The sequence below is a fragment of the Equus asinus genome, chromosome 13 (assembly GCF_041296235.1).
Source record: "Equus asinus isolate D_3611 breed Donkey chromosome 13, EquAss-T2T_v2, whole genome shotgun sequence".
NCBI lineage: Eukaryota > Metazoa > Chordata > Mammalia > Perissodactyla > Equidae > Equus > Equus asinus.
In genome coordinates, this window is record NC_091802.1 from 1270545 (window position 1) to 1286317 (window position 15773).

Here is a 15773-nt window from a genome sequence, read left to right on the forward strand (position 1 = left end):
TGCACCACTTCACAGGGAATGCAAGTAACAAAGTACTCCTAACTCACTTCTCTCGTTTCTCCTATCATTGCTGTCATTCATTCTGCTTACACATAAGCATACATATGTGTGCAGGTATGTATACACATAGACTACAAATGTTTTTCTATTCTACACACACACACATAGACATATATTGAATACATTGTTCCAATTATTATTTTGAGCAAATTGTGAACTGTTAGGTGAATTAAGAATAAGAAAAATAAAAGTTTTTATTTTATTTTCACTTATTCTTTCACCAACACGCTTCCTTTCTTTATGAAGATCTGAGTTTCTGACCTACATCATTTTGCTTATCTCTGAAGAACTTCTTTTAACATTTCTCACAAGGCAGGTCTACCAGCAACAAATTTACTCAATTTTTTTTTTTTTTGGTCTCACAGTATTTATTTCTCTTTTACTTTTGAAGGATAATTTCCCAGGGCACAGAATTCTACACTGATAGGCTTTTTTCTCTTAACACTTTAAATATTTCATGCCACTCTGTTTTTGCTTGCATAGTTTCTGTGGAGAAGTCAGACGTATTTCTTATCTTTGCTCCTCTCAGGTGTTTTTTTTTCTTTTGGCTTCTTTTAGGATTCTTTTTTAAAGATTGGCACCTGAGCTAACAACTGTTGCCAATCTTTTTTTTTTTCCCTGCTTTTTTCTCCCCCAATGCCCCAGTACATAGTTGTATATTTGAGTTGTGGGTCCTTCTGGTTGTGGCAAGGATTTTTTCCTTATCTCTGACTTTCCGAAGTTTGACTATGTTATGCCTAGGTGTGGTTTTTTGCAGCATTATCTCACTTGGTGTTTTTGAGCTTCCTGGATCTGTGGTTTGGACTCTCAGATTAATCTGAGGACATTCTCAATCACTATTGCTTCAAATATTGCTTCCGTTTTGTTCTTTCTTTTCCTCCTTGTATTCCCACTGTGCATATGTTACATCTATTGTAGTTGTTTCACAGCTCTTGGATATTCTGTCTTTTTGTTTTTTAGTTTTGGAAGTTTCTATTGTCATATGCTCACGCTCAGAGATTCTTTCCTCAGTCATGCCCAATCTACTACTGAGCCCGTCAAAGACAGTCTTCATTTCTCTGAGAGTGTTTTTCATCTCTAGCTTTTCTTCTTTATCCTTTCCTAAATTTTCCTTCTCTCTGCTTACATTATCCATCTGTTCTTGTACGTTGTCTATTTTCCAATTAGAGTCTTTATCATATTAATCCTAGTTTTGTTGTTTTTTTAAATTCCTAGTCTGGCAATTCCCACTTCCCTGCCATATCTGACTCTGGTTCTCACGCTTGTTCAGTCTCTTCAAACTGTGCTTCTTGCCTGTCAGCATGCCTTGTAATGTTTTGTTAAAAGGCAGGCATGAGTGACGTCAGCATCATGGCAGAGTGGACTTGCCCAGGACTCTCTCCCCTCCAACATACAACGAAAAGGGACATTCATACTCCAACAGAGGAGATCCTAACTCAACACAGAAACGTCAAAGAGACACACAGCCACACACTGGAGGGCAGAGAGGCTGGAGGCCCCCTTGGAGGAGCTGGAACAGGGTAGGAGAGATCTGTGCTCTCTCCCCTAAACACTGTGATTGCGACTGCAGGAGGCCTCCGAGAAGGAAGGAATGGGGAGGGGACATTCGTTTGCGGGAACATCAAGGACCCCGTGGGTGCATGCAGCCTAGAGGGAAGCCCTCTACTGGGGCAAGAGCCCTGGGGATCACCTCATCAAGCCAATACCACAGGAGAGAAGACAGTGAGAGCAGAATGGGAAAGCCCAGAGTGCATGCAGGATAAAGCACCTCTCCCCCCACCGCACTGTGCCCACTCCACTGCCTGGGATCTTGGCTGAAGGAAGAGGGCTAAGAATATGTGGCTCTCAACTCCCACCCAGTGGAAATAGGTGGTAACTGCAACCAAATAACATCAGGATGTGTAAGAACAAAACAACCACCTCTAGCAATATCAAAAATTATATCAAATCTCCAGACCAGAGAGAAAATGACAAGTACCCAGAATTCAGTCCAGAGGACACAGAAATATGTAATCTAAATGACAGAGAACTCAAAATAGCTATCATCAAAAAACTCAACAAGATAAAAGACAATCTAGAGAAACAATGTGATGAGTTCAGGAGCAACTTCACAAAAGGGATTGAAAGTATAAAGAAGAATCAATCAGAAATATTAGAGATGAAAGACACAATGGAAGAGATCAAACAAAATATGGATTCTCTCCTTGCTCGAGTGGACATCATAGAGAAGCATATCAGCATAATCGAAGATAAACATGTTGAAATGCTCCAGACCGAGGAAGAGAGAGAACTAAGACTATAAAGAAATGAAGAAAGTCTCGAAGAAATACCCGACTCAATTAGGAAATGCAACATAAGAATTATAGGTATTCAAGAAGAAGAAGAAAAGGAGAATGGAGCAGAAAGCGTGTTCAAAGAAATAATAGCAGAGAACTTCCCAAACCTTGGGAAAGAGATGGAAATCCATGGAGAAGAGGCTTCCAGATCTCCTAGATATGTCAACGTAGAAAGACCTACTGCAAGGCACATAGTAGTAAAACTGGCAAAAATGAATGACAAAGAAAATACTAAGGGCAGCAAGACAGAAGAAAATAACCTACAAAGCAACCCCTATCAGGCTTTCAGCTAATTTCTCTGCAGAAACCTTACAAGCTAGGAGAGAATGGAATCACACATTCAAATCTTTGAAAGATTAAGTTTTTCAGCGAAGAATACTGTATCCAGAAAAATATCCTTCAGATACAATGGAGAAATAAAAAATTTCCCAGACAAACAAAAGCTAAGAGAGTTCTTAGCCATGAGACCTCGCCCACCCCACAAGAAGTCCTCAAGAAGGCTCTCATACTTGAAAAAAAAAAGGGAGAAAAGGGTCACAAAACACAGAGTAAGGAGATAAATTGGTAGACAGAATCGGAATAGGATAGCAAATACTCAAGTACAGCATTAAGCTAAAGGGAAGGAAAACACCAAAAACAAAGACAATCCTGTCATTTTAACCACAAACTCACAATACAAGGTGGAATAAGATGTGAGAAAAACCACTTAGGAGGGGAGGAGGAAAGGGACTGAATTGATTTAGATTAAGGAAACAAGAATCCATCAGAATATGGACTATCGTATACACGAGATTCTGAATAGAAACCTCAGGGTAACCACTAAACAAAAAAGCAGAACAGAGACACAAAGAATAAATAAGGAGAAAACAAAGAAACACCAGATAAGAAACTACATAATTCAATGGGTAGACAAAAACACACAGGACGAGAAACAAAGGAAATGCAGTTGAACCAGAAAGCGAGTCATAAAATGGCAGCATTAAGCCCTTATATATCAATAATCACCCTAAACGTAAATGGACTGAATTCTCCAATAAAAAGACACAGAGTGGCGAGATGGATTAAAGAACAAGACCCAGCAATATGCTGCCTCCAGGAAACACATCTCAGTTCCAATGACAAACACAGGCTCAGAGTGAGGGGATGGAAGACGATACTCAAAGCTAATGGCAAACAAAAGAAAGCAGGCATCACAATACTTATATCAGACAAACTAGACTTCAAGATAAGACAGGTAAAGAGAGACAAAGGGGGCAATATATAATGATCAAAGGGACACTCCATCAAGAATAAATAAGGCTTATAAATATCTACCTGCCCAACACAGGAGCACCAAAGTTCATAAAGCAACTATTAACAAACTTAAAAGAAGATATTAATAATAACACAATAATAGCAGGGGACATCAACACTCCACACACATCAATGGACAGATCATCCAGACAGAAAATCAACAAGGAAACAGTGGAATTAAATGAAAAGCTAAACCAGTTGGACTTAATAGACATATACAGAACACTCCATCCAAAAACAGCAGAATACACATTCTTCTCAAGTGCGCACGGAACATTATCAAGGAAAGACTACATGTTGAGAAACAACACAAGCCTCAATAAATTTAAGAAAATTGAAATAATAACAAGCATCTTTTCTGACCACAATGTTAGAGAGCTAGAAATTAATTACAAGAAAAAAACTGATAAGGCTGGCCCAGTGGTGCAGCGGTTAAGTTCGCATGTTCCGCTTCTCAGCGGCCTGGGGTTTGTCGGTTCGGATCCTGAGTGCAGACATGGCACCGCTTGGCAAAAGCCATGCTGTGGTAGGCATCCCATGTATAAAGTAGAGGAAGATGGGCATGGATGTTAGGTCAGGGTCAGTCTTCCTCAGCAAAAAGAGAAAGATTGGCAGTAGTTAGCTCAGGGCTAATCTTCCTCAAAAAAAAAAAAAAAAGAAAAAAGAAAAAAGCTCAGGAAGGGACAAAGATATGGAGACTAAACAACAGGCTATTGAACAAGCAATGGATCACTGAAGAAAGTAAAGGAGAAATAAAAAAATTCTGGACACAAATGAAAATGATAACATACCAAACAAACACATACGGGATGCACCAAAAGCCTTATTAAGAGGGAAATTAATCGCAATACAGGCACACCTTAACAAACAAGAAAAATTCCAAATAAGCAATCTCAAACTACACCGAACTGAATTAGAGAAAGAAGAACAAACAAAGCCCAAAGTCAGAGAAGGAGAGAAATAATAAAAATCACAGCAGAAATAAATGCTATTGGAAAAAAAAGGCAGCAGAAGGGATCAATGAAACAAAGAGCTGGTTCTTTGAGAAGATAAATAAAATTGACAAACCCCTAGTCAGACTTACAAAGACAAAGGGAAAGCTCAGATAGACAAAATTAGAAATGAAAGAGGAGAAATAACAACAGACACCACAGAAATACAACGGATTATAAGAGAATACTATGAAAAACTATATGCCTACAAAATGGATAACCTAGAGAAAATGGATAAATTCTTAGACTCTTACTACCTCCCAAAGCTGAATCAAGAAGAAACAGATAATCTGAATAGATCACTCACAAGTAAAGAGATTGAAACAGTAATCAAAAGCATCCCAAAGGATAAAAGCCCAGGACCAAGACAGCTTCCCTGGAGAATTCTACCAAACTTTCAGAGAGGATTTAATACCTATCCTTCTCAAGCTATTCCAAAAAATGAGGGAAGACAGAACACTTCCTAACACATTCTATGATGCCAACATCACTCTGATATCAAAGTCTGACAAGGACAACACAAAAAACGTAAACTACAGGCCAATACTGCTGGTGAACATAGATGCAAAAGTCCTCAAAAAAATATTGGCAACCTGAATACAGCAACACATCAAAAAGATCATACACCATGATGAAGTGGGATTCACACCAGGGACACAGGGATGGTTCAACATCCACAAATCAATCAACGTGATACACCACATCAACAAATTGAGGAATAAAAACCACATGATCATCTTAATTGATGCAGAGAAAGCATCTGACAAGATCCAACAGCCATTTATGATAAAAACTCTTAACAAAATGGGGATAGAAGGAAATTACCTCAACATAATAAAGGCCATATATCTTAATATCCTTAATATATAAAGAACTCTCGCAACTCAACCACAAAACATCAAACAACCCAATCAAAAAATGGGCTGGAGACATGAACAGACATTTCTCCAAAGAAGATATACTGATGGCCAATAGGCACATGAAAAGATGCTCATCATCGCTGATCATCAGGGAAATGCAAATCAAAACTACACTAAGATATCACCTTACACCCGTTAGAATGACAAAAATATCTAAAACTAATAGCAACAAATGTTGGAGAGGTTGCGGAGAAAAAGGAACCCTCATACTCTGCTGGTGGGAATGCAAACTGGTGCAGCCACTGTGGAAAACAGTACAGAGATCCCTCAAAAAACTAAAAATAGAACTACCATATGACCCAGCTATTCCAGTACTGGGTATCTACCCAAACAACTTGAAATCAACAATCCAAAGCAACATATACACCCCCATGTTCACTGCAGCACTATTCACAATAGCCAAGACGTGGAAGAAATCCAAGTGCCCATCGACTGATGATTGGATAAAGAAGATATGGTGTGTGTGTGTGTGTGTGTATATATATATATATATATATATATACACAATGGAATACTACTCAGCCAGAAAAAAAGACAAACTCATCCCATTTGCAACAACATGGATGGACCTGGAGGGAATTATGCTAAGTGAAATAAGCCAGACTGAGAAACACAAACATCATGTGGAATATAAACAAATACATGGACAAAGAGAACAATTCAGTGGTTACCAGGGGAACGGGGGTGGGGGTGGGCACAGGGTGGGTGAAGGGAAGCACCTATGTGGTGACAGACAAGAAATAATGTACAACTGAAATTTCACATTGATGTAAACTATTATGACCTCAGTAAAAAAAAAAAAGGCAGGCATGATGTACTGGTTCAAAAGAACGGCAGTAAACAGGCCTTCAGCAATGCAGGGGTAGGGAAAGCATTCTGCATTTCCACGATTAGGTCTTGGTCTTCTGGTGCCCCTATGCCCCTGGACTGTGAGCCCATGCCCCAGTGCTTTTCAGGTTTTTTCCCCTCCTTGGGTGAGACCGGATGGCGAGAGGGAGCTGGAGTTGAGTATTTCTACGTCCCCAGGTGGGTGAGGCCCTGGTAAAACCGTTTCTCCTGAGGGAGGGCCTTGTTAACAACAGAATGCTCTGATGTATTTCAAAATGGTTACTTCCCCCCCCACCAGCAGCACAAGGGGATTTTTCTCCAACGTTCACTGTGAACGCCTGGCAGAGCTCCCACAGGTAAAACACACACAAGCGTGGGGCCCTCTTTGGACTGGGTCCCTCTGGAGTTTCTCCCTCTCAGACTTGTCCATACTGAGCCTCCAGCAATCTGCTACTTACAGTTCAAGTCCTGGTTCCCACAGAGGTTTCTGCTCCAGGAAGTTGTGCTTCTCTTTATCTGCCTGTCTCTGCGATTTTGGGGGCAGCAGTTTGCCCTGTAGCCTCACGATGCTGACAGATCTAATAAGAATCAGTTGACTTTTCAGTTTGTTCAGCTTTTCACTTGTTAGGACGGAGGGCGACATCTAAGCTCCCTACATGCTGAACAGGAAACTGGGAGTTCTGACACCACTCTTCACGACGTCAGCCATTAATCACACAGCTGTTGCCCCATTAAGTGACGAGTTTTCCTCTTACTGCTTCTAAGTTTCATCTTTGGCTTTCAATGGTTTTACTCTGATGTATCCAGCTGTGAATCTTTGTGTCTATCCCACTTGGAATTTGTTGCTTTCTTAGACACAGATGTAAATGTTGATGGCAGCCCGAGTAACAGCCCCCAAAGACACCCACGTCCTAGTCCCTGGACCTCTGAGTGTGTCACCTCACCTCTACAGTAAAAGGGACTCTGCAGATCTGACCACATTAAAGATCTGGAGAGGGGAGACGATCCTGCATTATCTGGTGAGTCCAATATAATCACAAGAGTCCTCACTAGAGGGAGGCAGGAAGGTCGAGTCACACAGTAAATGTGACAAAAGGGGTAGAAGTTGGAACAAGGTGAGGAAGGGGCCCGAGCTAAAGAATGCCAGTGGCCTGCAGAACCTGCAAAAAGCAAGTGAACAGATTCTCCTCTGGAGCCTCGGGAAGGAACACAGCCCTGCTGACACGTTTATTTCAGGACTTCTGACCTCCAGCACTATAAGATGATAAATTTGTGGGGGTTTAAGCTACTGTTTGTGGTAACTTATTACAGCAGCAACGGGAAACTAACACAGGGTTTTTCATCAGATTGGAAGGTTTTTTGGACATTATTTCTTCAAATATTTTTTCTGCCCCATTCTCTCTCCTTCTGGATCTCCCAACTGCAGGTAGACTTGATGTTGTTCCACGGATGTCTGAGGCTGTTAATTTGTCTCCAACTTTTGTTTTCTCTGTTCTTCAGGAACGATCGGATCATGTCTATTAACCTTTTTCAAGTTTACGCATCCTTTCCTTCACCATCTCAAATCTGTTGTTGAGTCTGTCTAAAGAATTTTCATTTATTATACTTTTCAACTCCAGAGTTTCCACTTGTTTGTCTTTTATATGCTCTGTCTCTTTATTCAGATTATCTGTTTGTAGAATCAATGTCATACTTTCCTTTAGTCCTTTAAACGTGGTTTCCCTCAGTTCTTTGAACACATCTATAAGAGCTGTTCTGGAGGCTTCGTCTGCTAAGCCCGACGTCTGGGCCACTCAGCTTCTCTCGACTGCTTTCTCCCCCCGAGTACAAGTCACAGTTCCTGTTTCTTCAGGTCTTATGAATTCTTTTGTTGAATATTGGTCATTTTAGATATTACATTGTAAATACTCCAGATTCTGATTTTCCCTTATGGAGACTGGTATCCTTGCTAGGCTTTTTATTTGTTTAGTAACCTGCTTGTACTAAACCTATGGATTTTGTCTCATCCACAGTAAATGGCCATTGATGCCTCTGCTCAGTTTTTTTCTTATTTTTATTCATGATTTATTTTTTTGAGGAAGATTAGCCCAAACATCTGCCGCCAATCCTCCTCTTTTTGCTGAGGAAGACTAGCCCTGAGCTAACATCCATGCCCATCTTCCTCTACTTTATATGTGGGACGCCTATCACAGCATGGCTTTTGCCAAGTGGTGCCATGTCTGCACCCAGGATCTGAACAGGCAAACCCCCAGCACTGAGAAGCAGAACATGTGAACTTAACCGCTGTGCCACCGGGCCGGCCCCCGGTCCCCTTATTTTTATGCTCGGATTCCTACTGGGTAAACTCTATATCTGAACATCTTAGTGGCCAACCAATTGCATGTCAGAGTTTGCGTCCAAACTCCTCAAAAAAGTACAGCTTCCACCCTTTGCAGATGGACCTGTGCATGGAACAGGAAGCATATCCAAAGTTCAGGCAATTTTCAAATCCTGCTCAGTTTTTACTTCCCATCAGACCCTCAAGATCTCCTCTGTATGTACACAAGGCCATCCCGGGACATGTGCATGGTCTGGGCCCTCTCGGGTCAACTACGCTCATACGTGTAGCTTCCCCGTCATTGGGGATGTGTGGGAGTTTATCACGCCTGTCTATTGCTGTCTTACTCACAGATTTCTATCAAATTTCTAGCTAGTCGACTGGTCCATCGCTTGCCCAATTAGGGCCACAACCTCAGACTGGCAAAGCTGCTGGCTTTCCCCACTCACTTGCCACCAAGATCACTACCCTTATTGACAAAGCTCCTGGGTGTCGTTTCTGCTGTCTCCTTTGTTCCACACAATTCGCCCCTTCAGCACTGAGACTGCTGGTCTTCACCACCTGCCCTGTGCTGGCTGAACTACTGCACTGACGGAGCTAAGGGGATGAGGGGGAGCAGCCCCAAGCAAGAAGGCCGCAGACGCCCCTTGGTCATACCTAATATTCAGTGGTTTTTCATGAACAAATGCTTCTCAACTTGTATGTGTTTGGTTAATTTCCAGACTTCTGAAATGGTTGTTTTCGACAATTTTGTGCTGTGTTATAGCTGGTTTTGAAGAGCTTTGCCAACCTTCCCACTCTGCCATACCAGGACTTTTTTTTTTTTTTTATTTTTTTTTTTTATTTATTTATTTTTTTTAAGATTTTATTTTTTCCTTTTTCTCCCCAAAGCCCCCCGGTACATAGTTGTGTATTCTTCGTTGTGGGTTCTTCTAGTTGTGGCATGTGGGACGCTGCCTCAGCGTGGTCTGATGAGCAGTGCCATGTCCACGCCCAGGATTCGAACCAACGAAACACTGGGCCGCCTGCAGCGGAGCGCGCGAACTTAACCACTCGGCCACGGGGCCAGCCCCCATACCAGGACTTTTTAATAGCATTTTTTCTACTGCTGGAAATAAAAACTCTGATAAAAACAAACAAACAGAAATTATGTCTCTCAAATCCTATCTGAATGCCTTATCATCAAATAGTGCATATCAATCAGGGACTTTCAAAAGACATCCCTTGTGAGATGTTATCTGTGGGGCCGGCCCCAGGCCGAGTGGTTAAACTCACACGCCCTGCTTCAGTGGCCCAGGGTTTCACAGGTTCGGATCTTAGGCACAAATACTTGTCAAGGCATGCTGATGCAGTGTCCCACATAGCATAACCAGAAGGACCTATAACTAGAATAAAACACCATGTACTGGGGGGCTTTGGGGAGAAGAAGAGAAAGAAAAAAAAGGAAGATTGGCAACAGTTGTTAGCTCAGGTGCCAATCTTAAAAAAAAAAAAAAAGATGTTGTCTGTGCCAAGTTAAATTTAAAATGTTGAAAGAAAAAAGCAATTATCCTTAATTTCAAGTTTATGGGAAGAAGAAAAAGATACGAGATCATTGTGAAACTTTCTTCTCCTAAGAATTCACATTTCCTCACTTGATCCAGCACCCTTGGCCTGGTGTCAGTTGCCACAGTTGGTCAACCACACCTTCCTTCTGACACAATACAAAACCAAATTTTGTTTCTTACAATTCAGTGTTTTTTCTCCCCACTAAACAATTTCTCTTTAAATTTAAGTCTGTCTTGCATTTTGCCTATGATCAAATTGCCACCTACCATTTTTCTATTGAGATAAAAATGAGAGGTGTGAATGATAATTTCACGTTTATTAATATAGCAAACCGGAACCAGGCAGACCCTGGTTCAAATACCAATAACCAGACTAAGTTTGTGAGTATCTCTGGTCAAGTTACTTAATATTTCAGCCAGTTTCCTCATCTGCAAAATATGTCTAATATCTGCCTTACACGGTTGCAGGAAGGATTACAAATGATAGCAATTATCACTATAATTGCTGGGTTATCTATCTAGAAAGATGGTAGGTAATGTCAGAAAGGGTGAAGAGAAGGAACAAAGAAAACAGACAAATTAATCTTCTTCCTTGCTGTGCCCAGGTCATCCTACGATGGCCAGACTAACTAGATCAATTTCCTTCTCTCTCCTCATCCGCCAGTGAACAGCAAAGCGACCTTCTCTTTTTCCTCCCCTTTTCATTGAGATGCTTCTACACAGTGCCATATTCTACCACATGCAACGTACTAAGAAACGTAACAGACGTCATCCTATAAAGTGGCAGTTGAATGTTATTTTTTTAAACAAACTTTTTGGAGAGTTACTGTCGAAGAAGCATTATCTGAGAAAAATTAAGTACCAAAAATTTTATACTCATATATTGAGATTTTGAAAAACCTACTAGAGTGGTGGGGTTCTCTACCTTTTCTCAGTACAGATTTCCTTGAAAACCTGAGTACTGTTGTCTTTGCTCACACACAGTTTATACAAGTAAATTATGAAGGATCCCAGGAGACCCAGACAGTCCTTGACGCCCATCTGTGCACCCGAGTGAGAACGCCTGCCTTTGTGGGACGTCCTTCTGCAGTGCGCACACTCGCCTCTCAACCTGAATGAACCAATAAACCTGAATTTTCATCAATCTAGATTGCTGAAACGAGGCCTCAAGCACTACAAATGACACGCAAATCACTCCAGCTCCCACGTGGTGGGGCAACAGATTTGGAGTCAAAGTCAAATGTCCAAATGCTACCACCATTTACTTCTTGTTCCACGCTAGAACTTATCCACTTTGGACCCCAATTTCCCTACCCATAAAATACAGTTTCCAATTTAACAACTGCTAAGCACTACTCACATAAGCCTGGAAAAATTTACATCTTCCTTCAAAACTCAGTGTTCCCAGTACACACACGACCTCACTCAATAAGGGCTAACCACAGCAGACAAGCTCTGACGACGGGCAAGCAACGTTCAACCAGCTCAGCTGCCATCAGCAGACGTTTCCCTCCAGGAAGCAGTTTAGTGGCAGAGTCTCAGCTTACCGTGAACTTAGGGAAATGGGAGAGCTCAGATAGAATCAAAAAGAATTTGTTGAATTTCCTACCTTGGTGGGTGGCAAGACGCTTCCAAGCTAAATTTACATGCCATTCAATTTCGATTTTCATCCCCACGTTTATAGCCTTCCAGAATATGTCAACAGAGAGTTCATTTTTGCAATAAAGTCATAACATTACCTACCAAAGAAAGGTCTCACATATGTATAACTGGTGTTAAAAACAAGACAACAGGCCGCAAACGAAGTCACTTATGCTAAGCCAAACTGAGAATCACAATTTCAGCTCTCCCAGAAATGGACTCTTAAACCAGGCCATAGGGAAGCACCTGGTCAGCACTAGTGAGGTCATCTGCCTCACAGACCCCTACCGCCCCCTCAAGGAAGTGACCTCACCACAACCAATCCACTTTCTGCTACTTTTTCTACCGTAACTTCCTTGTTCCCACTCCCTCCTGCTTAGAGAAGTCTCTCATTTCGTCCAGCTCCTTGGAGCTCCTTTCTACTTGCTACATACAGACAGGATGCTGCCTGATTCACGAACCACTGGATAAAGCCAATCAATCTTTAACATTTACTCAGTGGAGGGGCTGGCCCCATGGCCTAGTAGTTAAGTTTGGCACACTGCGCTCTGGTGGCCTGGGTTTGGCTCCCGGGCGTGGACCTACACCACTCATCTACAGGCACGCTGTGGTGAGGACCCACATACAAAATAGAGGAAGACTGTGACAGATGTTAGCCCAGGGCGAATCTTACTCAGCAAAAAAAAAAAAAAAAAAAAAAATTACTCAGTGAAATTTTGTTTTTGAACACTGGGTAGGAGTGAGAAACGACATTATTGCCATTAAGGAAGACAAAACAAGTCCTGGGAGGGTTAACTACCAGAGAGACAAGAGTTTTAGCGGGAAACCAGAAGGATCTGGATCTACATTTTTCTTTAAATCAATGTACAAGAAATTATGGGCTAGATCTGACCACTTGAGGGCGTCCTAACCATGCACAACTACATGGAACCTACTTAAAAATCATCTCCAGGGGCTGGCCCGGTGGCGTAGCGGTTAAGTGCACATGTTCCGCTTCTCGGTGGCTCGGGGTTTGCCAGTTCAGATCCCGGATTCGGACATGGCACCGCTTGGCAGGCCATGCTGTGGCAGGCATCCCACGTATAAAGTAGAGGAAGATGGGCACGGATGTTAGCTCAGGGCCAGTCTTCCTCAGTGAAAAGGAGGATTGGCAGCAGTTAGCTCAAGGCTAATCTTCCTCAAAAAAAATAAATAAATAAAAATCATCTCCAAAATAATCTCCATACTGTGTGTGCTTCAGTAGAACATTTTACTGTGTTGTAAGTATAAGGAAATTTAAAAAATTGACTTTTCCCTTTTGCCAAAAGAGAGATCTTTTTTCCTCCCTTTTTCTTAAGGGCATTTCTTTGAAAAACCCGTACTTGTAAATCCTTCCTCCTACCCTTTCATATGTACGCCAATCTCTTTAAAGCCTAAATAAGCTAGCTCTAGCCACTGGTAAAACCCAGGGCTTTGCTTCTGAACGGCTTGTGACCCATCCCCTAAATGCCAGCATCAAGGAGGACAGTGCCTCGGCTCCATCCACGGGAGTCTAGCGAGGCGCCTCGGCCACCTGCTCACAGAGATTAGAGAGCTTTTACTTTTCCTTCAGATAAAGGCAATTAACTAGCACAGACGGCCACCCCAATGACCAGGTGAGTTTAGGATCGGCTGTGAAAGCTCGGACAGCAAATGGTGCTGTCAAGTCTTCTTACAGAAGCACACATTACCATTAACCTTGAGACCGTGTATGGAATGGACTGTAAATGGTGGGACCTTTTTGGTTTTGCAATCTCGTTAGCAGATTACCTGTGCTGCATCCCAGTCTAGCTTAATAATTATTCAATAATAGAACTATTTTCTTTCCACATTTGTGGGACCATTTTCTAGGCTGGCAGATTTTAACTTTTCCCTAGCATAAATGTAAGAAATTCTACTCTCTCTACTGGACCACCTCACTGCCACTTTCCTGTCTTGATGGCTCCAATACGGGAAAAATCCTCCTCCCTGAGCAGAGCTGTTAGAGCCTGACCACTCCTGCCCTCCAAGTGCCAGGTGCTCTGCATCACTGCCTTTGCGACATCTCCCATGAATCCTCTCAGAGACGTCCTATTCACACTGAACCAAACTCTCCCGCCAGGATTTCCTGTCTCACAGGCCAGAAAATGAAGAACGAGCCCTGACACCTCCCTCTCCCTTTTCACCCCACAGTGAACCTATTACCAAGCCCCGTTGGTCTTGCCTCCAACATTGCCCTCAAATCCATCAACTCCTGCCTCCACTGAGGGGCCGAGCGGTCTTTTACAAACACAGACCTGCTGGCGCTCCTCCTCTGACCGAGACTCTTCAATGGCCTCCACCACTCTCAGGACCAGCCCCAGATCCTTGGCGTGACCTATGAGGGCTGCGTGGTCTGACCGCTGCCTACCCCTCCAACCTCATCTCTCTGACTCTCTCCCTCACTCCCCATCCTCCAGTCCCAAGTGGAAGCTTAAGCTCCACAGGGACAGAGGACAGAGACCACGCCTATTTGCTCATGCTATATTCCTAGCCATGTCTAGGATTTTCGTTGTCTTTTCCATAGACAGCTTTGCTGCAAGCATTTTCGAGGCAAACATTTTCACCACATAATTAATTGGCCGTAAGGCAATTTTGCTGTAAAAGATAAAACAAAAAATAAAGAGGGACATTAAAAAGGACATAACAAAACATGAAAAATGAATAGCAAAAGACTTTATTGCAAAATGCAAAATATTTGAATACATTTAAAATGTGTGCAGATTTATGGCAATACTGTGCAGACAATCGATTTTATGTTGTGGGTTGTACCTAAGTGCTTGTCTTCGAAATCTTTTGTTTATAGCATTACACTGTTTTTGCTTGATGTAGCTCCTCATTCGGCATCACACTTTTTCTTTTTCGCTAAAACGTCTTCCATCATTGAGAGAGGCAGCAGGTTTCCAAGCCCAGCCTGCATGTTTGTGACTGAGCGTGGCGCTGCACTGTGAAAGCCTTCAGCACTGCTGTCTGTTCTTGGCACACTGTCACATGTCTGCAGACAGACATTCCAAAGTTCCATGGGAAACGTGGGTTCCACTCTGTGCCACTGTATACACCATTAAGCGCTAAGATTTATACAGCCTGCATCAGTGGAGAAATGAAACCAAACTGTCAACCAGTTATTTTCTCTTTTATGGCAAAATTGCCTTACGGCCAATTAGTTATGTGGTAAAAAAGTTTGTAGCCAAAATGCTTGCGGCAAAGACGTCTACAGCAAAGATGCTTATGGCGAAAATACTTGGAACCTCTCCTAGCACAGGGCAGATGCAAGATAAACAGATGCTGAAGAATACTGCTGATAAAACTGGAGCGTCTTAAACGGAAGGCAAATAAAACATCAACTAAATCATGCATCGTGGAGAAAGAGTGCTCTCAAACATGTTTGTATCGTAGGTCGCTAACACAGGGCTCGGACCAGAGCAGAGCTAAAAGAGGTCTGTTAAACCAGTTGGCAAACCAAACACAGATACGATGAAAAACAATACTGGCACTCCTGTCTATTTAGCTTTGCAGTGCAAATGACCAATGCAGATTAAGTCTCACATTTAGGCATTTAACCCTCCTCTCATCGCCAGTCCCCATCCTGTAGTCTAACCAGAGGTCTAACCACGTTTGAAGGAGACTGGACTCTAACCAGAGCTGAAAAATATACATGGTCTGTGGCATTGATTATATCTTCTGAGAAGCAAATAAACCAAAACTGGGGAGCAGTACTGCTCTCGGGATAAGAGCCCTACCCACGTTTTCTGTCTGACCCTTTAGCCATGCAGATCTTTCAGTAACAAGACACCAGTGCCTCC

General features: G+C 42.3%; 2 protein-coding genes across 11 annotated transcripts in view; one reads left to right on the top strand and one right to left on the bottom strand.

Annotated features, from left to right (window-relative positions):
• LOC123275668 (protein POLR1D-like) overlaps positions 1 to 13258 on the top strand; it is a 30986-nt gene extending 17728 nt beyond the window's left edge. Inside the window, exons 2-3 of the mRNA XM_070482208.1 lie at positions 7284 to 7448; positions 11278 to 13258. The gene's annotated coding sequence lies outside the window, so the exon portion shown is untranslated. The remainder of the gene's footprint in view (positions 1 to 7283; positions 7449 to 11277) is intronic.
• DHRS7B (dehydrogenase/reductase 7B) overlaps positions 1 to 15773 on the bottom strand; it is a 63566-nt gene that overhangs the window by 44536 nt on the left and 3257 nt on the right. The window lies entirely within an intron of this gene.